General features: G+C 38.0%; 1 protein-coding gene across 1 annotated transcript in view; it reads left to right on the top strand.

Annotated features, from left to right (window-relative positions):
- The first annotated feature begins 17,543 nt into the window (after positions 1-17,543).
- The window catches only part of LOC136834758 (uncharacterized), a 15,737-nt gene continuing 8,624 nt past the window's right edge, over positions 17,544-24,656 (top strand). The window contains exons 1-2 of the mRNA XM_067097368.1: positions 17,544-17,793; positions 18,007-18,078. The gene's annotated coding sequence lies outside the window, so the exon portion shown is untranslated. The remainder of the gene's footprint in view (positions 17,794-18,006; positions 18,079-24,656) is intronic.

Genomic DNA, 24,656 nt, shown 5'->3' on the forward strand with positions numbered 1-24,656 from the left:
ATTTTTCGCCCCTCTGTGACGCAGAAGTAATAGAGATAGTGAACGATATTTTCCTTTTCATTTTTCACTTTTCTGTTTGAAGTGCGGATCACATCTCCGTGAGCTGTCTCAATGGCTTCCGATGCTTTTAGGCGAATTATATCCAGTGTGGCATTTACAACTCGTCTCTTCATTTTTTCTTTCATTTTCCAATGAATTTTCTCACGCTGAACTGAATACGTTTCTATATTTATTCTGTATTTTTGCATGATTATTGAATTAATTTTACGTTTCTGTGTGTCCTAGTTTGCTGTTATACTGGTGACGATATATAATAATTCTCCACACACACACACACACACACACACACACACACACACACACACACACACACACACACACACACACATATATATATATATATATATATATATATATATATATATATATATATATATATATATATATATATATATATATATATATATATATATGTATATATATATATATATATATATATATATATATATATATATATATATATATATATATATATATATATATATATATATATATATTTATTTATCAGCAGTTCTTTATTTACTCATGGATGATTCTCGCCATAAGATTTCCTGTTTGTTGTCAGTGATGTTTCTCACCACAAGCTTCATTCTGCTTCCTCTGTGTTGATCTTATCAGAAGCTTTTCCTTCTGTGCTAAATTTCCTCCCACATCGTCAACGTTTTCAAACGTCCAGCTGTTCCTTATCGTCTAATCTCCTGTATGTTTCCAATAGTATTGCTTCTCATCCTTAATTCTCCCTTGATATTCAAATGTTTTTTCTGTTACAGATCTTTGCAAATATAATCCTAATTACATGCATCTTACCTGGACCAGTTCCAGCATTCCTTCCAATTCAGATGGTGAGGAATCACTTAGTCTACTTTTAGGAATATAACTGGAGGAGGTTCACCAAAATAAACCTCTAAGCAATCATTATATCTGATACCCAACAAGCCCAACAGACTAAACGATTAAACACTAACCAGCAGGCAGAAGTCAAACGTTCTGAAATTCAGACAATCTGATTCTAAACCGCAGCAGAGATTTCAGACATCATAAACTGGAACTGAAGTAGTATCTTTAAATCGTTTCTCTGATGTCAGAATGTTTGCCAGAAAACATCAGATCACCATGAAATTTTCCTTCCTTATTTCTCCACAAATTTTTGTGTTTTTCTTCACTATCTCGGCAAAGCCCTCAAATCTGCTTTCATCTGTCTGACTTTCCCAGTCAAAATCACACCATAAACCTAGTCTTACTTTCTTCAGTACCACTGCTCTTCCCCTGTAAGATCTGCCTACTTCTATCTGACTTCCTCAATCAAAAGGGATCTTTCCTGGATAGTGACCTCCAAAGATTTACGGGGGTAGTTATCTAGGACTAATATTTCTAGGGGGTCATTATCTCTATTTTATTTACAGTCTTTTGTTTATGTTTTTGCGGTAATCCCAACGGGCTTGTAGTAAACACGCCGCAAAGGTGGGTACATACAGGGTTAAAACCCTTGGGGGTCACTATTTAGGAAAGATCGATCGAAAACATACCATTAACCTTCCTTTACTTTCTTCTGCGTCCTTTCATCAAGCTCAAACTGAAACGAAAATACCAACATGACGTTCTGAAGCCCTGAAGGTCCTTTGCTTTGAAGTCCTAATAGACTCAGCAAGGGGTGGGGGTGGGAGATGTTTCTCTGGGTCCTCCTGGGTTTATCCAAACTATCACAATACTCGGTTGGAACGAGATAATGAGCCTTTAAAGGGGGTGCCCATTAAAACAGGTTATTCCAGCCTTTGATCCCGGTGATGTGGGTTAGGGGGGGTCTTTTGCCCTCCTGTCTGGACTCATCAGATTCTGTTTAGCCCGTTTTCGTCCTTCGGGACAGACAGAGAGATGCCTCAGGATGCTGTAAGGTGCAACAGCTGGGGACAATTTTCGCCGGGTTTATTTTGGAGGGTACTGGAAGAATTCTTCTTTTAGGTTACCAGTAACTTTAGTGTCTTCTTGAGGAGCTTAAGAACGCATTTTTGTTTTTAAACTGCCTGCATCAGAAATATTAGATATAATTTTCATATGGCCTACAATGACAGTGTGCATATTAATTTTACTGTTTCTTAAATGGGAGATAAAATTACTTCTAACATAGCTTATAACAGGTCATAAGACTTAAGGGCAAGCTTTATAGTGCAAAATATTTGCCTTTTCACATACTTAAACCAAGTTGCATGAATCCTGAAAAGAAATAACTCCATTGTGTCCCATTTATTATTTCTGATCACACACACATACATATTTTCAGGAGATAACTCCATTGTGTCCAATTTATTATTTCTAATCACACACACACTCACACACACACACACACACACACACACACATATACACACATATATATATATATATATATATATATATATATATATATATATATATATATATATATATATATACATACTAACGAGTTATGTTCCGAACAGCCGTTCATATCATGAATTGTTCACAAGTTGGTCATTACATCTATTTAAGTACTGTATGATATAAAGTACTGTACGTTTTTTCATCCTAAAACACAATATACTCTACACACAGCAATGTATTTTATAGAGGACTTTACTAATACGAATGATACATAAAACCTAAATAAACTGTGATGGCAATACAGTTGTTGTCTTTCTTACCTTTGAAACTGGGGATCTTTCCTAGATAGTGACCCCCAAGGGTTTTAACCCGGTATGCATCCACCTATGCGGCGTGTTTAGTACAAGCCCGTTGGGGATAACCGTAAAAGCATAAACAAAAGACTAAATATCATAAAGATAATGACCCCCAAGAAATATTAGTCCTAGATAAATAACGACCCCATAAAACCATTGGGGGTCACTATCTAAGAAAGATCCGAAACTGGTAGCATAGGCTTGAGGTGATGGATGAGAGGAGGAGAGGCGGCATGGAATTACAGAGGCAGCTGGTCGTTAACTTCAGCCTCTTCTTTGGCAAGGATTTCTTCAGCATCACTTTCTTCTTCATCTGAGGAGGAAGCAGTCAATGGAGGTATGGAGGCTCTTGAGGTTCAAGAAACTGGTGTGTAGAATTGGTCTAAGGAAGTTTGCATTGTTTTTCTTTTCTTTTCATCGTATATGAGGCGATAACAGTGGATACCATCGTTGATGGTTGCTGCTACTTTTGAGAATCTCTCAGCATTTGGGTCCTGATTCTCAAAAATAGTTAAAAGCATTTTATACAAGAGAAAACCCCTCGGCCATCAATTTCGTTTCAAACTGCTTTAAAGGAAGAGGTTCTTCATGTTCTTCTGTTCTTTGCATTTCTTCCAGTTCCATTAAATCTTCATTCGTTAACTCCTCTGAATGAGACTCAAACAGGTCTTCAAAGTCATCTTCCTCTGTGTCAAGCAGTAGCTTTTCACTTAAGTCAACAAGACTGTAACGATTCCCTTTGCCCCTCTTCCTGATTAAATCCTCTGAAGTCATTGACAAATTGTCCATAAAACCTTCCATGCTCATTCATGTCGATCTCACTTACTACACGCCATGCAGCATCAATATTCTTGATGCAATAATAAATGTTGTATCCCTTCCAAAAGTCATGTAAGGTCACACCAGGGTCATTCACTTCTTCAGTGCTTGCCTATAAGTACGACGAGTGTAATATTTCTTGAAATTGGCTGTTATGCCTTGATCCACTGGCTAGGGAGTGAAGTTGTTTCAGGGTGTAAATACACAATTTTCACATCTGGATGGAAATCATTTAAGTGTGGTGGGTGCCCAGGGGCATTATCCCAGGTTAAGAGAATCTTGAAAGGAATCCCATTCTCGCAGCAGTACAGCTTGACTTCAGGAGCAAAGTGATGGAAAAACCAGTCTTCGAATACAGCAAGAGTCACCCAGGCTTTGTTATTAGACGTCAGATTATGGGTAGAGAGCTTTTTGTGATACTCTTGAGTGCCCTTGCATCTGGAGCGCTGTACACTAAGAGTGGTTTTAGCTTGGAGTCCCCCGATGTGTTGCTACCCAGCAGTAAGGTTAGCCTATCCTTCACTGCCTTATATACTGGCATCGACTTCTTTTCACAGCTGGTGTATGTTTTACCTGGCATTATTTTCCATGTAAGTCCTGTCTCGTCAATACTAAACACTTCCTATGGGGTACAACCTTCCTTATCAATGATTTCCTTGAGCATCTCGGGAAATTTTCCGGCTGCTGCTTTGCTAGCGCTTGCTGCCTCACCACTACTGGACACGTGATGCAAGTTAACATGTTTTTTGAAGCAAGGGAAACATCCATAGCTTGCAGCAAATGTTTCATCTGCAGCGCTTTCACCATCCTTAGTCTTCAAGTCATCGAAAAAGTTTTTAGCCTTTTCCTGAATTAGAATGAGGCTAAGCGGTACAGACCTTTGTCTATGGTGTTTCATGTTCTATAATTTGCTCTTTGTTCTTACAGATTGTGCCAACAGTTGAACGATTCATACTATACTGGCGTGCTACTTTCACCCTTTTTCCACCATTATCTAATTTATTTATAATTGCCACCTTAGTTTCCACTGAGATAGCTTGCTGCTTTTTACCACTGCCACTATATTCACTGGCCTTACGTATGCCATTAGCCATGATAGACAAAGGATGGGCTCGACATTTCACGACAAAATCACGCGAATAGCCTGGAGCACAACAGACAATGTCTTACCACAAGCGTAGGTTCAAGAGCCTGGGGTGGTGGGTTGGTGTGGGCTATGGAGCTCTACAGCGTGGGTAGTGGCAAAAATTGTAACTAGGCGGACTAGGTGCGTAGTACAAAGTTTGAACTTATGGATGGCAAAGGGGAGCGCTCCAAACAAAATCTTGATTTACGATCACGTTTGTTCTTATCTCTGAATAACTTGAATGTTCATAAGCAGGGTTGAATCTTGGATAGTATTTAGCTTCTGGAGTGTCTGACCCAAGTTATAGTCAATTTTTTCTTTATAAGACATGATTTCCTTCAAGGTGTATGTGAATAATATCCTTCATTGTTTACAGGTAAGAGTCATGGAGTCTGAGGAGATAGTCTGCAACGACTGTTCCCAGCACTTTGACAATGAAAATACCACTTGGCTGTTCTCCTGTGGTCTCATTTTCTCCTCAGTTTGCCTAGATGACATTTTTGCAAGCGAAAATTCACATCCCAAGTGTTTGACACAGATGCTAGGTGGCTCCTCCAATTTAGTGACCGTGGTTTCTTCAGAGTTTTCTGAAAATGGCGAGGAACACTTTGCGGAAACCAAGGAATGGATGTTTATTCAGAAAGTCCAGGCTGAGGAAAATATAAATTCACTTACATATGGAACAACAGACCAATGTTTTGGGAGCTTAAAAATACCCACTGATTCGTGCAACGAAATTATGCAGAATGAAAAGAATTATTCGCACTCTCCTACTCATACATTTCCTGAAGACAATCCTGTGGGCACCATAGAAAATGTATATATTAAAAGCCATCAAGAAGTTTGTGGGGAAACTTTGCAAAGCCATGAACCTTTAGATAAACCAAGAGATGACATTACAGAGGCTATCAAAGTAAGTTTTGATTCCTGTCTCCTAATTCCTTCATCCTCACAAATTGTTTCAAGCACACTGTATGCTTGGCGAAATGTTGGCCACAAGTCATAATTATTCCAAAAAATTGTTTTTACTCTTTCACTACTATTACTGAGTAAAATTTCGAATATTTTTTTATTCTTCTAGCAGTCTGCTTTTTTCTTTTTTTTACTAAACAAATTTGTAATTTTGTATCTTATGTTTAAAAAATCTTTCCCTAAATCCAGCTGCTTTTTCATAGCCACTTGCATCTTTTACATGATGTCTTGAATTTTCCTGTTGACGAGTCTTCTGTATGAGACTTTAACTCCACTTGATTCTGCTACAATTAGATTTGATTCATCACTTCTCTGTCATTCCTTATTTTACAATCTGAATTTTTTCAGTCAAGATTACATTGTGTGTTATGTATCTAAAGTATAATAAAAGTTTAATACTTCCTTGCTCAATCACCTTCAGGTGTGCGTAATTTTCGGAATCCTCTGTAATGGTCTTCATACAAATTGTATGTCAGCCTTTTCTGAAGATCTCCTGATTACTTTCAACGTGCAAGAATTTAATATCATATGTCTTTAAGGAAAGGGCCTGTTCACTTGAATCTTGTATAGCATTTAACTTCTGGAATGTTTCAACTCAAGCTATAGTCAACTTTTTCTTTATAAGACATGATTTCCTTCAAGGTGTATGTGAGTAACATCCTTCATTGTTTACAGGTTAGAGTCATGGAGTCTGAGGAGATAGTCTGCAACAACTGTTCCCAGCACTTTGACAATGAAAATACCACTTGGCGGCTCTCCTGTGGTCTCATTTTCTGCTCAACTTGCGTGGACGAAATTTTCGCAAACGAAAATTCACATCCCAAGTGTTTGACACACATACCATGTGGTTCCTCCACTTCAGTGGCCGCGGTTTCTTCAGAGTTTTCTGAAAATGGCGCCGAACACTTTGCGGGAACCAAGGAACGGATGTTTATTCAGAAAGTCCAGGCCACAGCAAATATAAATTCACTTACATCTGGAACAACAGGCCGATGTTTCGGGAGCTTAAAAATGCCAGCTGATTCAAGCGAGGAAATTGTGCAGAATGAAAAGAATTCTTTGCACTCTCCTACTCTTACGTTTCCTGAAGGAAATACTGAGGGCACCAAGGAAAATGTATATACTGCAAGCCATCAAGAAGTTTGTGGGGAAAGTTTTCAAAGCCATAAACCCTTAGATAAGTCAGGAGATGCCTCAACAGAAGATATCAAAGTAAGTTCTCGTACATGTCTCCTGATTCTTTCCTTCTCATATATTAATTTTAAGAGATTTGTTGGTCACTAGTCATAATTATTGAAAAAAATATTTTTTCCTTTCTACTTCTAAGTAAAATTTTGAAGAATTTATTTGGGCTTCTTGCACCGTTCTGCTTATTTTTTAGTTTGTTACTAAATCTGCACGTTGGTTCTTACTTTGTGGAAAACCTTTTTTAATTGCAGCTGTTTTTTTCATTAGCCACATGCCTCTTTTGTGTACCGAGTTGAATTTCATATTCTTGTATCATAATCTAGTTCCACTTGATGCTACCACATCTAGATTTGATTCACCACCTCTCTGTTATTACTTATTTTAAAATTTTACCTTTTTTTAGTCATGTTTACATAATGTCTTATGAAATCAAAATTCATTAAATGTTTAATGTTATCTTGGTTAGTCAACCTTTATTGTGCCTAATATTCCGGAATTCTCTTTAATCTTTATCATAAAAATTTTATGTCATCCTTTTCTGTAGATCCCATGATTGCTTCAACGTACAAGAACTTAATTTCATATATTTTTGCAGGAAAGAGCCATGGAGTCAGAGGACACAGCTTGCTGCATCTGTTCCCAGAATTATGACACTGATAACGTGCCTTGGAAGCTCTCTTGTGGTCACATTTTATGCTCAACGTGTGTAGATGAAAGTTTTAGAGGGAATTCGTGTTCAAAATGCAAAATACAGATGCATTGGGATTCTCCAGTTGCCTTTGTTTCTTCAGAAGTTCCTGAAAATACCTCTGTACACTTTTCAAGAGTCAGAGATGAGCTAAATGTTCAGAAAACTCAAGCTGAAACAACCCCCAGTTTAGGTATATCCAGAGCAGCAGATTTACCTTTAGAGAAATCAGAGGAGCACGCGACTTTAGGCCAAGATGTTCCATGTCCTTTGGGTTCCTCCAGGTGTTTGCCGCAGGTTCAAAAGGAATTTTACTATGGTCCACCGATACTCGAGGCTCTGAATGAAAACAACGTACACTCAGATACTGATACATCTCCTGAAGTAACTGAGGGTACAACAGAGATTGTAAATAATGGGAACCAACAAGAAGTCTGTGGTGAAAAAAATATGAACCCTGTGGTCTCTGATAAACCAACAGAAATCACAATGGAGGACACAACAGACATTGCACATGATGCGAACCATAAAAAAATCGTTGGTGACAGGAACCTAAATTCTGTGGACGATGATAATTCAACGGAAATTTCAGTGGAAGACATCGAGGGTTACTCAGAAGGAACTAGTCCTTGTTCGCCAAGTGACACAGAAGAGAGTTCATACATTTGTTCCAATTCTGCTGCTTCTGGTGAAATACAAACTTCTACATCTTCTGACTGTAAGGTAGCCAGTGAAAACTATTTTACTGAGGACTTGTTCCAAATATTTTAAAAGCAGATGAATGAAATTAGAATTTTTAAAAGCAGTCCATCCATAAGTAACAAAGGTATTAATGTTGATATTAAAAAAAGTCTCATGGAGGTGCAATACCAGGTTTGTTGGATGGAATAATGAGTTACTCTTACTCTGTCCTACAAATCTGGTTAGGAACGTGAGTACATATAACATCTACATCTACCATACCATTTATATTAGTTTTCATGATTGAAGAGCCTCTTTAATATCTAAAGCCATGCTGCAATGTTTGTTGTGTAGCCTTGGTGAAAAAGTACTAACGTATCCCTACACAGAGTCCATCCGAAGTGGATAAAATAATGGTTACTTTCATTATCATCATATACTGTAGAACCAACACAATTTTAAAATTGAGTAAATAGGAATGAATTTTTTCCCCAGAACTTACTTCCCCTTTTAAAGGCAATTAAGTTATATCCACTTTTTTTCCCTAGCAGCTGAAGGTCACGGAAGCCGAGAAGAGAGTGTGTAACATCTGTTCTGAGACGTGTGACAACAACAGTTCTGCTTGCACTCTCTCCTGTGGCCATACTTTATGTTCAGCAAGTATGAGTGAAAATATCTCCAGAGAGAATTCTTGCCAGAAGTGTCTGATAAAGGACGTGTATGCATTCTCTTCTTCTTGTACCTCTGGTAAATCAGAAGTTCTGGAAAAGATTTCAGAACAAATTGCGGGAGCCAGGGAAGAACTAATCACTCAAAGCGGTCAGAGTGAAGCAAAGCTAAGCTCGGTCATTTCTGAACCACCACATCTTATTTGGGAAACCCCAGAAAGACGTGTGACATTAGGTCATAATAATTTAGATCCTGAGGCTTGTGCCACATATTTGCCTTATGCTCAGGCAGTTATGGAGTTTTGTCCACTCGTATTGGGCAATCAAGATGACATGAAACCTTTGCTACCACCTACTAATAATATTGCACAAGACGCCATTGAAAATCCATGCTGTGTAAATCAAGATCTTGAAGATGATAAGGATCTAAACCATGAATCCACAAATCAGTCAACAGAAGATATGCTAGATCAAAGAAAAACTCCTCAGCATACATCAAGCAACACAGGGGATAGTCCGAGCAGTTGTTCCACTACTGTTGCTTCTGATGAAATGCATCCCACTCACTCTGATTCTAAGGTAATAATTGATGCAAAATATTCCACAGATGAATGGGGCCCCAGAAGAATCTGGTTTAAAGCAACGCGAGTTTAATACCAAACACCCAACCCATAAGGGCTATACTCACTTGATATAGCTGGAGTAACAACTATTCTTAAACTACTAAGGGATTCAGAGCCGATGAAACATGGTTTTTTGGCAACACCTTTTTATCAAAGCATCGGATAAAGGTGAAAGTTGGCAAGTGTATATTTTATAACCCTACCTAATTTTTGCAATGTTATTTAGTACCTAAGTTCAATAGTTCTGGTACTTATCAGAGTAAAAGTGTGTTTCCTACGCCAGAGCCATCAAAATCGCAATCAGTAAGGATTTTGAACACAATAGTGACTTTAACGTATGACATCATGAGGCTCCACCCACTGTGAAGAAAAGTTTACATACAGGGAAAACGTCTCTTCACTGTGACTCTGCCCACTTGCCGATGACATATTCACTAATTGATATTAGCAAGCCCAAGAGAAAGAGAAAGTCTGCTCACTTCCCCCAAAATCCCCCATGTAGGCAGAGCTTTGTCCACCTCCTTATTGTGTCAGCAGGTGAATTGCCGTAATGAGTAGGTAACTCTAAGATATGTCATCAATATGTCATCGCCTGCTTAGTTACCTCAGGTGGGAGGCGACTCCACCCAACTGGGTAGACCTTGTCCTTTTTGGCCTTGGATATTAGTATCCAGCCTAGGCTTCAGTGGTATCAATGATGGCGAGCAGGATTTGTCATCGTCCCCTTGAATTATTATTATTATTATTATTATTATTATTATTATTATTATTATTTTCATCGCAACTTCCACAGCAGTTGTCAGGACTAAGTTGTTAGCTTGGAATTCTTCCATTTTCTTGATATTCATATTGTTTCTACTTTACAAATAATTCAATGTATGTAATTCATCAACATAATGAACCAGTCTATACCTCATTTGTTAGATCTACATCTATTCAGGGTGGGAATACAAAAAGCCAAACCATTTTGTTTTACCTCAGGTTTCGACACTATAGCCTTCTATTTGCGGCAAGTCAGGAGCAATCACTAGAAGTAGAATTCCAATGAAAAGCAATGATATCTCATTTTCCTCAATTGTTAGAGGTGTAAAGGTCAACGACATTTTTTATTTCAGTTAATGTGACCCATTGCTATTTTCCTTAGTTTTTTTTATATCATACAGCTGCCTAAACAGCGCTCATATACTCGCTGCAAATAAAAGATAATGGTACGGGTCAAGATTCCGAGAGCAAGGTATCATTTACCTACTTAATATCAATCCTATGTAACAATATATGTAATGATACGTATGGAAAGGAAAATATATTGAAACCAGTTTGAATGAGGAACATATTGTTATAATCATTGTGTTTTACTAAATATGTTTTAGATGTACAAATCAAATGTCTAACACTATACATAATTTATTTACAAAATGTCTTCATAGTCACTCTCGAGGAACGGGTCACCTTTCTCGTCCTCATCGTCACTAGCGATGTCAATGATGACTGGTTCCATGCTCTCATGGATATTGTCCGACTTCCATTGCTCCTCCTCATAATGAGGGGATTATGTCGCAGCTTGTGCCCACACTTCTTGGGTGGTCAAGTAACTATTACCCACTATAGAAATAATTACCTATTCACGCTATAGTAAATCTTGCCATGGGTCTTCTCACTTGTATACAAAATGGCAAGCTGTAGCACAAATGCATTCTTGCAACCACGGGGACAATTCCATATCCTGCTGGCCATTATCGAATTTGTTGAAGCCTACACTGTACGTATAAGCATAGTCATTCACCACCTACCTGGTGGATGGGCAGAGGCTCATGACGTCATATTATGTTCATGTCGTGACTTGTTTTAGGATCCTTGTCTGTTATTTTCTCGGTTCTGGCATTGGCGACTTCATTTTACTCTACTATGAATATCAAAACTATCGAACTTAGGTACTAAATAATACTTGCAAAAATTAGGTAAGGTTATAAAGTATTCACTTGCCAACTTTCACCTTTATCCAATGCTTTAATAAAAAGTTGTAGCCGAAAAACCGTGTTTCATCGGCTCTGAATCCCTTAGTAGTTCAGCAAATTTGGAATTCAATTTAGGTAGGGAATGTCTGCACACACACACACACAACACACACACACACACACACACACACATATATATATATATATATATCAGGCAAATATATATATATATATATATATCAGGCAAAAAAAGTGATGAAATCACAAAAGGGGTAGTAAAGCCTAGCCACAAGAGACAGATATGGAGGTTGGGGGATACAAAGGAAGGGGTAGGGCATAGGGCTTTACTCTGCAACCTGATGAATTATGATGAAAGCGAAAAGTAGAAGTCTTTTCTCAATCAGTATAGAAAGCGAGTGCCATTGCAATACGCAAAATGCTAACCATACCTGAAAAGATAGACCCTGGCACTTCTTCAAGCAATACAATTTGAAGAAACATAGCAAATGCAGGATTAACAGAGTACATGGTTAGACCGTCTCGGTGTTTCTGCGCATGTCTGTGACGTCACTGGTATGCACTGTAGAGGAAAACCAGGAAAACAAAGAAATGAAGGGTCACTATGGTAATTGTTTGCCCACACGCATTCTCTCTCTCTCTCTCTCTCTTTCACAACCTTAAGTGAGAGAGGTCCCCGTCAATCTCCAGGTACTGCTGAATTAAAGGATTGATATAATCCTGAATTAAAGGATTGATATAATCCTCCATATGTCTTTTTATTTGCTATTTGGGTAATGCAGTAGGCCTAACTGTGTAAATTTGGACCAGGTGTGTCTTTGTTTCTTTTATGACTCCTTAAATTCTTGGTTAATAAATGTACATACATACATACACATACATACACACACAGACATATATATATATATATATATATATATATATATATATATATATATATATATATATATTACATCTATCTATCTATCTATATATATATATATATATATATATATATATATATATATATATATATATAAATATATATATATTACATCTATCTATCCATCTATCTATCTATCTATATATATATATATATATATATATATATATATATATATATATATACACACATATATATTACATCTATCTATCTATCTATCTATCTATATATATATATATATATATATATACATATTATATATATATAATATATATATATATATATGAAATTTTTATCACACATTGATTTTTATACAATCATGAAGCTACAAAAGTTACCGCAATATCAAAATTCACGCTACCTCGGTATATCTCCGTTGGAGAATTGTCGCCGAAGGAATTTATATAAGTGATAAATGAATTGGAATCGTGGGGACACGAACCCGCGACAACCTATTCAGCGACTCCAGTTGGCGTAAACCATTGAGCCATCAAAGAATAAGTCTTTTGCCGAGATGTCGTACTGCTTTTACCCGTCGTGAGCGGGGAAAGTGTACTAATTCGACAATGACCCACCTCCGCCATGACAGTTCATTGGTATGTTTGGAACACGCAGCTCTTGTTATGAAATTTTTATCACACCGTGATTTTTATACAATCATGAAGCTACAAATGTCGCTTAATATCGAAATTCACGCTACCTCGGTATATCTCCGTTGGAGAATTGTCGCCGAAGGAATTTATATAAGTGATAAATGAATTGGAATCGTGGGGACACGAACCCGCGACGAAAGCCTATTCAGCGACTCCAGTTGACGTAAACCATTGAGCCATCAAGAGAGGTATAAGTCTTTTGCCGAGATGTCGTACTGCTTTTACCCGTCGTGAGCGAAAAAGTGTACTATCCTCGAACAATGACCCACCATCCGCCATGACAGTTCATTGGTACGTTTGGAACCTTCAGCTCTTGTTATGAAATTTTTATCACACCGTGATTTTTATACAATCATGAAGCTACAAATGTCGCTTAATATCGAAATTCACGCTACCTCGGTATATCTCCGTTGGAGAATTGTTCGTCCCTGTCGAAGGGGAATTTATATAAGTGATAAATGAATTGGAATCGTGGGGACCATCAACCGCGACGAAAGCCTATTCAGCGACTCCAGTTGACGTAAACCATTGAGCCATCAAGAGAGGTATAAGTCTTTTGCCGAGATGTCGTACTGCTTTTACCCGTCGTGGCGGGGAAAGTGTACTAGCCTCGACAATGACCCACCTCCGCCATGACAGTTCATTGTCGTTTTTCGCAGCTCTTGTTATGAAATTTTATCACAGTGATTTTTATACAATCAGAATCTACAAATGTCGCATCGGTCTCGTAAATTCACGCTACCTCGGTATATCTCCGTTGGAGAATTGTCACAAGGGAATTTATATAAGTGATAAATGAATTGGAATCGTGGGGACATCGTTACGAACCGCGACGAAAGCCTATTCAGCGACTCCAGTTGGCGTAAACCATTGAGCCATCAAGAGAAGTCAGGTATAAGTCTTTTGCCGAGATGTCGTACTGCTTTTACCCGTCGTGAACGGGGAAAGTGTACTAACCTCGACAATGACCCACCTCGCCATGACAGTTCATTGAACTGACGTTTGGAACGACAAGCTCTTGTTATGAAATTTTTATCACACCGTGATTTTTATACAATCATGAAGCTACAAATGTCGGTTAATATCGAAATTCACGCTACCTCGGTATATCTCCGTTGGAGAATTGTCGCGAAGGCCGTTATATAAGTGATAAATGAATTGGAATCGTGCCACCCCCATATTCTGTACTGAGCCTATTCAGACGACTCCAGTTGTATGTAAACCATTGAGCCATCAAGAACATGCTAAGTCTTTTGCCGAGATGTCGCACTGCACACCCGTCATGCAGGGACAAGTGTACTAACATATTTACAATGACCCACCTCCGCCATGACAGTTCATTGGTACGTTTGGAACACGCAGCTCTTGTTATGAAATTTTTATCACACCGTGATTTTTATGCAATCATTCCACACAAATGTCGCAATATCCAAAATTACATACCTATGTATAAACTCCGTTGGAGGGTGTGCACAAAGGAATTTATATAATGATAAATGCTAATCGTGCGGACACGAACCCGCGACAAAGCCTATTCAGCGACTCAGTTGGCGTAAACCATTGAGCCATCAAGAGCACATAAACCCTTTTGCCGAGATTCGTACTGCTTTTTACCCGTCGTGACGGGAAAGTGTAGCCATCATCGACAATGACCCACCTCCGCCATGACAGTTCATTCACACGTTTGGAAAACAGCTGTCTCTTGTTATGAAATTTTATCATACCGTGATTTTATAAATCATGAAGCTACAAATGTCCTAATATCGAACCAGCTAACGCCTACCTTCTAACGGTATATCTCCGTTGGAGAAATAATCCAGGATTTATATAAGTGATAAATGAATTGGAATCGTGCGGACACGAACCCGCGACAGTCACTGGTCATGCGACTCCAGTTGAAAACCATTGAGCCATCAAATGAAGGGTATAAGTCTTTTTGCGAGATGTCATTCTCTCTCTTTTTTCACAACCGTAGTGTGAGGGAAAGGTGTGTCTTTGTTTCTTTTATGACCCACCTCGTTAATGAAGTTCATTCATACGTTTAATACATACACACTCTTGTTATAAATTTTTATCATATATATTTTATACAATCAATTCATTTATCATTATATATATATATATTCTTTGACAATTATCTATCTATCTATACACACAGACTATCTATCTATCTATCTATAATATATATATATATATATATATATATATATATATATATACACATATATATATATATATATATATACACTTTAATGACAGTCTTAACTATCATCAGCAACCCACATCATTCAACGTAAAAAAGGATAAGAAAATTCTGTTTAAATTTTGTGCTGTATATTAATCCTGGTCGAATTAATCCTGGGACTGACCAGGTGAAGAGCGCCTTCACTCTGGTGAGGTCAAATACTGACCGATGACTTTCCTTTACCTTAACCTCAGCCAGATGCAGCCAGACGACGTCATGCGCGAGATTGTCCTTATTTTGGTCAGAAGCGGACTAACCCTGTACTCTATTAATTCCTGAGCAAATGTATCCACTAAGAAGCGCGCGACGACTGTCAGCTTTTGGGAATAAATCAATAAATGAAATTTTGTCAGAATCTTTACATTTTCAGTCGTTCCGATTTTGTTGTTCCTGAGGGACTGTGGTTTGATAGATAAAATAAAAAAAATAAGTAAATAATAACACCACGAAAACATAGCATTTGTCAAATTTAAATTCACATTTTTTTTAAATATTACTTAACTTATTATGAATTTTATTATACCTTTTTAGTGTGGAAGCATGAGTGAATGTATTTATTGTGTGTATGTGTTACAGCCTGTGAGTATTTACGTGAACCTGTGTGGTATTTTATCCCAATCCAGCTCAGTGGCCTCGTTAAACTTTTAATACCATAGGTAACATTTTTCTTGTTTTTGTTATTTCCTTCGTTTTTCTTCTTTGTCGTCGGGAATAATACGGGCTAACTCATTCCGATTATTGCTGTTGCAGAGACTAGAGTAACGTTCAACAGAAACCTGGGCCGGGTCAGTGTTGGGTGGCACTGGAATCAGGCTCTCTTGCTTAATTTTCACATCATCAGCGGTGGGTCGTCCAGACCGAAGTCTCTTATGGAATAGACTTCGGTTTGGACGAACCACCGCTGATGATGTGAAAATTATGAGTATTATAATGGCACTCGCTTTCTATACTGATTGAGAAAAGACTCCTACTTCTACTTTTCGCTTTCATCATAATTTATCAGGTTGTGGAGTAAAGCCCTTCGCTCTACACCTCCCTTTGCATCCCCTGACCTCCATGTCTGTCCCTTGTGGCTGGGCTTTAATTCCCATTTTGTGATTTCATCACTTTTTCGTCCGTGATTTCAGTCCCTTTTTTGCAATGGCAACGCCCTAGATCGGGGAAAATGTGGTAACAACGGAATGGAGGTTATAATTCGCTAAACTTAGTTTTCTTTGACCTATGTGGTTTCTCCGTGACTATGGTCAGCTCAGCTCGTTTGCTGCATAATTATGCAATTTGTATATGCTGTATATATATATATATATATATATGTGTATATATATATATATATATATATATATATACATATATACATATACATATATATATATAGTATATATGTATCGCAGAATGAAACGTTTCTACGTGAACAAAAGGAAAACGAAAAATCAGTACAAAATAATATTTAAAACAGATGCCGAAAACGGGGATTTTCAATGAGGATTTTCAATGATTACTCAAAGGAGGTACTTAATCCCTGGACTGAGATAACACAGCAGTCACAAATGGCAGCCTGGATATTTCATTAATTAAAAGAAAAACGATATATATATCTTGCATAAAAACTCAGGCATCAGTTTCACTGCAGTAATGCAAGGGCTAAGTACGTTTAATGATAGTAATATTCATTTGTAAATGGTTGCGAATCATGTAGCAGTGTAGCAAATTTTATGTAATGCATCCAGTTATACGGTACACATTATATATATATATATATATATATATATATATATATATATATATATATATATATATATATATATATATATAAATATATATATATATATATATATATATATATATATATATATATATATAAATATATATATTGTATATATAATGTTTGTATACAGAATATTTCATTATATATCGTTATGGCAAAATATCCACGCGAATTAGAAGCTATTTCATCAAAGTGATGAAAAGAAATAAGCGACGGGCTTATGCTACAAATTATTTCGTGAGCCCTAAAAGAAGTTACGAGTTACGTTCAGGAAAATTCATCAAGTGCTGTATTTTAAACATCCGTGAAAGACAGAAGTGAGCAGGAAATAAATTAATGCTTGCAAAATTAGCGATTTCAAGGATATCCAAAGATCGCATTCGGTCAAGTTCCAAGAAGCAAGACATTACTAAGACTTTAGAGTCCTTGGCAAAATTGACAACATCGTTTGCGTTCGGACATTTGAAGTTCCTTCAGACCTTCGACTGTAGCATCGTTTTGGGCGGTAGACGTTTAACAGGAGTTTGTCAAGTAATCCGTTTTTCCTCAGAGCGGCGTTTTCAATTCCCCTGTAATTTATCGTAGCGTAATTGGTTGCTGTGAAGTTTTTACGGAAAAACCGTTTTCACGCGACTAGACTACAGTTGGCGCTTGAGATTTCCATTGGTTGTTGTCACTTCTTTGGTCAAGTTGTTATAAACCCTGGGCTTCTACAAGGTAACACTGGAACTTTACTATGTTATTGCTATTGTTGTATGTTTGTTTTGGGGATTTTCGAATCTTGCTGCGTGTTTAGTCTCGCACAAATCTGTGGGGCAGTCATTATAACTGTTTCTGTGGGCGTTTACCTATAATCTGACGTGAGTAAACGCCAAGAATTTACAATTTTTAGAGTAAGTTACGCACAGCTCTAAGCTTAATTTTTTCCAGGATGTTCTTGGTACGAGTTTGACTGCGAGTTCCTGTTCTAACGGTAAAGTTTCACGCCTGATACACCAACAAGTATGTAGGAGTTATTTTTTCCCGCTAAATTTACTTTTAAGTCATTTTAGGTCATAAATTTTATTTTTTACTGTCATAAATTTACTTTTTGATTTTTTAATATTTTTAATTTGTCATAAATTTACTTTAAATTTTGTAATAAATTTACCTTTTTAATTTGTATATTCTGTTCTCGAGCAACTTCACCTTATCCTCCACCCCTTTAGGGGCGGCACCCCTGGAGGGGTGGGGGATCCCCCATGTTCTGCATAGTAGGTCGTATGACCTACTATGCAGGTTCTTGGGTGGTGGTGAAGAAGCAGACTAATCAAACTTTCTTTTTCAGGTAGTGATTATAGACTTTATTGCTTACATTTCTTGTAAGTTCAGATAGGTATTAGGTATTTAAATGTGCTAGGCTACCTCGCTCTCAGTTAAGTTTGCAGAAGCTGCCTAAGGTTTAAGGGAATTAATGTTTATGCCATTAAACGGCAATATTCAGCATTAAAACAAATTAAATTCATGTATAGGTCTGGCGTCTTGGTATGTTTTACTTTAGTGTTTTAGCTTCCTGAAAATGGATGAAGTTTGTAGTTAGGTTAAGTCAGATAAGTTTTGGTCAATATTCATAGAGGTTTTGCCCGAATTTAAATTTTTCGGCGTAAAGTTGGCGTCAGACTTAATAAAATTTTCAGAGGATTCGAACTTGATATTTTCTTTCTCGCAACCGAAAATTTCTGGTCATAGGGGTTATAGGAAACTCCCTACATGTACGGGTCATTTACGATAATAAGGCTTGCGTACCCAATGCCTTATCTCTCGAAAATCGTCAAAACCTTGCAAAATTTTCCCCAGACAGAGGTTATGTCCAGAGTGATGTTTGGATTTCTGCTATTAGCGGATTGATTTAGTTTTATGTAGTTTGTCAGTAACTCATAGCTAGGAACTTTCAGCTCCTGTTAAGTGGGGTGTAGTCAGGTTGTTTGTCAGGTATGTTGGTTAGTTTTGATACTATTAGGTTGCTCATAGCATAGGCAGTGTATTTATGGCGCTATCCGGTAACATTTTGTTACTCTGTGAACATAGGCAATGATTTTGTTGCTCTATGAACACAGGCAATGAGTTTATTGCTCCATTAACACAATCAATTAGCTTTACTCTATGAACCCAAGCAATTATCTTTATTCAATGGACACAGTGGTACACAAGCAATCAGTTTGTTACTCATTAACACAGGCAGTAAGTTTGATACTCATGCACAAGCAGAGAGTTTGGAAGTTACTCTTGAATACTGGCAATAGTGTTCTGGTGTTACACAGTAATAATGGCAATAGTTTTGTGATGCCATTCATGAACATGCGCAATGAATTTATTTTCCATGAACCCTGTCAAATGCGTGTTGGGCCATCCGTGAACACAGACAGTGAGTAAATGGTGCTATCGGCGCAATGATGATGCTGTTCATGATCAAAAGGCACTGAGACATTCATACTATCCTTGAGTAAGGGCAGTTCTTTGTGGGGTAGGTCATAACATAAGCGGGAAATGTAATGCTTCCTTGAACAGTGCGTTGTAGAACTGTTCATGAATACAGGCAGTGAATTTGATGCTATTTCATAATCAAGGCATGAGTTTCCAAAGGTATCCATCAACAAGGCTTTGCGTATGTGAAATACGCATTAACACAGACAATAAGGTTGCGAAGATATCATAAGAGTTGGATGCAATTGTTGCTTACCCATTTAGTGAATGCGATGTTGTAATGAACGTAAAGTGTTTGCCAAACCATCCATGGCAGACAGGTGTTTGATCGCATTTGATCGCACCTGAAACGTTTAAAAGGTCATCAGGCAGTTAATTCATATACAAATATACATTTTTAAATACAGTATACTAAGGTAGATGTTCGGTCTTTTTGATTAGTGGCAAAACTGATCTATGATGTGATCATTTCCTCCGTAGTAAGAGCTCACATTACAGAACTTCGTTGTTTTATTTTAAAGTTAAGCGGTTTCTTTAACTTTTACCTGACTTCTTGAAAGATCAAAGGCATATTTTTAAGAATACGACTTTGATCATAGTATGTGGGTTGCCTTAGTTTTGATGATTTTCAGAATAGTGCATTTTCTAAGTATTAATATACAAATTGTTTGTTTTCTACGTGTAGTGAGAATTTTAAACTTTAAATGGCGTCAGAAGCAGAGTAGCATTGTAAAGTATGTTTGTTATACAGCCTTAATGCATAGTTATGGTATAAAATGTACGAGATAATCTTATTCCAGATGGTTATAAGTTCTCACTGGGTAATAACCTTTTTTTTTGGACTTGACTGGAGAAACGCAACTCACGGTTTTTATAAGCTAATTATCCTTAAAGTAGAAGATATCGTACGTGTTTCAAGAAATATTAAGAGTTAGCGTTCTCTTTACGGAGTTGCAGAGTAATGGCTGTAAGAACATTTTCTGCTGCAGTTTTTCTGTTACAGGTCACAACTTGCTGGAGGAAGAATTCAAGAAAATGTGCGGACTCGGGACAGATTAGCGAACTTTTCAGTGTTAGGCTGATAATTCTAGGGATCCAAGAGTCGACTAGATGGATGTAGGCTTCTGTTCATTTAATTTCTAAATTTTCCATGCTGCGCTTCTCATTGCAATCCTGATAGGTTTGCAAGTTAGATTCCTCGGATATTCTGCATTCGTAAACCTACCATTTGTCTATGTATAATTTTTTAAATTAATAAATAATGGGTCTTTAGTTTTCAGTTCTTGACTACTTCCTCGGTATTTTTATAGGGAAAGCAAATTCTGTGGAATCTGGTTTATCATCCATATAATTACAGATGAAGGTAGAAACTGCTTAATTTAGAAATATACCAGACTGTTTAACAGTATTCACGTGTGAGTGAATACACATGTGAAAGGCCTATATCAAATTTTAAACTTCAGCAAATGAATGGAAGCCACCCTCCTGGAATTGTTGACAATTCCATTTGTTCACCTTGCAGTGGAAATGTGGTTTGGGTATTGGTTGTGACGACTCAAATGTCTTTAGTTAATTTGTGGGGCAACGACCTGAAATCTGACTCCATACAATACCAAGAGCGCCGTTAAATGTATTGGGAGCAAAAAAATTATGTAAATTACGTAATAATACTTTAGAACAATGTGTAATTAGAAGGTAAAACTAAATATAGAGTAAAACTAAAAAAATCGTTTCAGGGAGATAGCACAAAGAAATTTCCATTCATTGGTATGGAAATTTGATAATGTGACGGTCAGCTACACTTCCATGGACAAAGGTCTTAAGCTACGTGGCTAAACATAGGATTGAACGCAGGTGAAAAGGATTTTGTTACAGATTATAAAACTATAAAATTCTGAAAAACTAAAGTTGAATTCTTGTTAAAGTATTGCGCGACGTTTTTAATGGGGGGGAGGGGTGCAGATCGTTTGGCAAAGAAATCTGGTTGACCACACAAAGCTTAGAGATGCGGGGGTGGGGGGGGAGAGTGAAGGTCGTTTGGCAAACAAATCTGGTTGACCACATAAAGCTTAGAGATGCTTTGGGGAAGAGTGCAGGTCGTTTGGCAAACAGATCTGTAAAGCTTAGGGATGCAAAGTTTCTTTTGCCAAGAACATTTAATAATTTGTTTTAACGATTTCCGTTTAATAGGTCCCTTCGATTCTGAATGACCTCACTGGTCCCAACGCTTTGCTCTATGCCTAAATTTCATATTCCATTCAATTTAATTCGTCACTAGTATAGGGTAGTGACCACATATTTTCTCATCTATAAAACCCCCGTAAAGTTAGTAGCGCACTGCAGACATTACTTAACTTTGCAGCGTCCCTTCGTCCCCTGGCTACAACCCTTTCATTCCTTTTACTGAACCTTCCTTCGTATTTTCTTATATCTTTCTTTCCACCCTCTCCTATTAATTGTTTCATAGTGCAACAGCCAGGTTTTTCTCGTGTAAGGTGCGTTTACACGATCGAACTATGTTCGACGGACAAAATCGTTACCATATCACAGGAGAAGCAGGATGACGTCATAAGCGGTGAAACGATGGAAGCGGATCTGGCAACAAGCAGTGGTACCAGATGAGGGTGTTCACCACCGTTTCGAATCTGCTCACAGGGCATAGACCGGTGGACAATGTTCGAAGGTGATGTCCGTTGGTAACTCAGGCATTTAATTCAGTGTGTGACCTTTCGATGCTGGGAACACGGACAGTGTCCGGTACACCACTTGGTGCTCGCTTCTGACGTCATCAGCGAGCCTTTTCGCTTTCCACTGCTAGTTGGTAACAAATATATCCGTCGAACATTGTTCGATCGTGTGAACGCATTAACACCTTTCAAACCTTTCTACTCTCAATTTTCCCTTTCAGCGCTGGATGGTCCCGGCGCGGCGCTTGGGCTTAGACTTAAATGCTATACTCTATTCTATTCTACCCATGAAACCAATTTAAAGACTAACAGTTCTCAGGACTGGTTGTTTAGGATAGTAACTGTTACGGATACTATTGGCTTAGTGAGTTTGTGAAATTCTTACCGAATAGGAGACAAATGAGCAAAATAGTCTTAGTAATCAAAGACGTTTGGAGGATTTTAATCTGACTGCCGCTTGATATGGAATGCTTCATGTGGATGTATCATATTTGTGTTAATGGACCTCTTTAATTGCTATCGTTCCTGCCTGTTACGGAAATGAAAATTGTAAACTACTGAAGGAATTTGTAAATTAGTGAATGAAGTAGAATACAAATTATAAAAACCTTACTGATACATAGGTCCCATAATTAACAAATGATTTCTCAATACGGCTCTTAATAAACTGGTTGCTCTAGAACAGAATGGTTGTGGTAAAATGTTATTGCCTTTTAAATACGTTTAGTTATTTGTAAAGAAACGAATCTGAGAAACTGGTACCAGGCACGAACAACAAACATTATTGTGGAAAAAGTAACTCAAATTATGAAGGCTACTGACCAGGACGATTGTCTTAGTTTATTTGGTAAAAGGTAAACCTCTCGGGATGCTGCTAAGTCTGTTTTTACGCAAATCTTGGCGTTGTTTAATATGGGTCGTGCTATATAGGCCAATAGATCTGCCAAGCGAGCTTCATCGTAACAACGTTCTTTGAGGGGAAAAGCCGGAAGGGAAAGACAGAGCTGCGGAATTTGAATTGGAATATAAAATTTAGGCCAAAAGCCAAGCGCTAGGACCTATGAGGTCATTCAGCGGTGAAAGGGAAATTGGCAGTAAAGAGGTATGAAAAACGTAACATGAGGAAAACCTGGCGGCTGCAATGTGAAACAATCGTTAAAGAGGGTAGAAAGTCAGATGGAAGAAAGAGAATATGAAAGGAGGTAAAGAAAGAAAAAGGAATGAAAGAAGTTGCAGCTAAAGGCCCGTCCAGACGATCGAGCACTGCCCGCATGCACAAGCGAGCAGTTTGCCCTTTAAAAAGTTTACCGCTTGTGCCCGCTAAAACACGGCAAAGTTCCTGTGTTGGTTGTTTAGCGAAAACAATAGACACTGCCCGTGGCCGGTAATATGACGTCACTGCCAGACACACGCGGCTTCCTATGGAGGCATGGGGCAGAGGTTGTTATTGTTCACTCGAGTGTTTGATACACATGTCTGTGCTTCCGCTTTGGATCAGTGGTCTAGACCACATGTTCTAGATTTAATAGAACTTTATCGGGAACACCCTTGCCTTTGAAATGTAAAATTGAACATATACACAGCAATTATATATATATATATATATAGATAGAGCTTTCCTCCGATTCTTCTTGGTGGCCACAATACTGGTAGTTATTGTACCGCACACGGTCTGCAGGTCCTGCCTGAACGACCACACGCTCTGGCTGTGCCCGGGTTTGACTGGGCCAGCTCGGCACCTGTGGATAACACTACAGTTGTACCTGTGGGCTTAGTTCGTTTGCGGGCAGTGCCCGTTGAGCTTTGCTCGATCGTCTGCACGGGCCTTAAGAGCTGAAGAGACGCTGCAAAGAACCTTAAAGTAATGCCTACAGTGCACCACATGAGATGCACTGATGGCACTGCCCACCTACGGGAAAGTTGAAGAATTGCTTAAGCTGAGGATGGCAGACTCAATAAAGAATTGCTTAGGCGGAGCAGGATAGACCAAATGTTATGGCAAGGAAGTGAGGTGCGAAAACAAATTGCTTGGGCCAATGAATAACATCAGCAAGCATAAACCTTTCGGCCCCTAGCTGCAAACCTTTTCATTCCTTTCACTGTATCTCCGTTCATATTTTCTTTCTTCCATCTTATTTTCCACCCTCTCCTAACAAATGCTTCCTAGTGCAACTGCAAGGTTTTCCTCTTGTTAAACTTGTCAAACCTTCTTACTGACGGTCAATTTCCGTTTCACCGCTGAGTGATCTCTTAGATGCCGACGCTTGGCCTCTGGCCTAAATTCTATATTCCAGTTCCAATTCAACAAGCATAAAGCTATAAATGAGTGAACAGCAACATACATGGTTGTACATGACACTTGGGAATGATGGTTTGTGTTTATTGTTGAGGGAATGAAAACCTTCTGGTAGGGAGCCGTGTGACCTCATG

Source organism: Macrobrachium rosenbergii, chromosome 54, assembly GCF_040412425.1.
Source record: "Macrobrachium rosenbergii isolate ZJJX-2024 chromosome 54, ASM4041242v1, whole genome shotgun sequence".
NCBI lineage: Eukaryota > Metazoa > Arthropoda > Malacostraca > Decapoda > Palaemonidae > Macrobrachium > Macrobrachium rosenbergii.